This window comes from Brassica napus, chromosome C3, assembly GCF_020379485.1.
Source record: "Brassica napus cultivar Da-Ae chromosome C3, Da-Ae, whole genome shotgun sequence".
In the NCBI taxonomy this organism is placed as follows: Eukaryota; Viridiplantae; Streptophyta; class Magnoliopsida; order Brassicales; family Brassicaceae; genus Brassica; species Brassica napus.
In genome coordinates this window covers 56,966,209-56,966,987 of record NC_063446.1, presented here as the reverse complement: position 1 = coordinate 56,966,987, position 779 = coordinate 56,966,209, and positions in this window count along the sequence as shown.

Below are 779 nucleotides of genomic sequence, written 5' to 3'. Positions count from 1 at the left end.
TGGATTGTTGACTCGAGAGTATATTGTGTGGACTGTATGTTTTATATAATTATATCTCATATATTTTACCAGATTTATCATAATAGGAAATATATACAGAAAGGTTATGCTGAAAGAGAAAGATGCAATAAAACATTTTGTTCACATAGATATCTTTGACAAAGGTCTTTTAACAAAAAAAAGAAGACATCTTTGACAAGTGATCATAATTGGGAGTTATCCCTGGGTTCAAGCTCTTATCTTTAATAAGAATCACTCTATGGTAAAAATATATGTTTTTGACTGATTACAAATTATGAAGTATCGGATTTTCTTACCAAGAAAGTGTACGGTTCGAGTCTGTATATATGTCCATAACTAAGACTGGAAACAAAGGAAGAGTCAAGTTAAAAATTGACTTAGATTGGGCATCGTGCCCCGCACACAACCATCATTTCTGCTTTGTATGTGGTGCATTTGAGAGGTTCTTGGATACTGTGGACAAAAAAGTACTTCGTATCATTCATCTTTGATGCATGTAAAGAAAGAATAATCAGAAGACTGATTAAGACTAAAATTCTAGAGAGTTCGTGTTAACTTTAAGAACCGACACATTGGTCTTTGATTTAAACCGTACAAAGGTTTTTTAAAGTTTGCATACATTCGCTGGATAAGTTTTTAGTTTGGAAAATCTTCGTATACATTTAAAAATGAAAGTTTACTATAATGGAATGCTTTGTGGACATGCATTTGTTGAGCTTGCCCCATTTCTGCTGCAGCAACTTCGAATTAGTATTGAA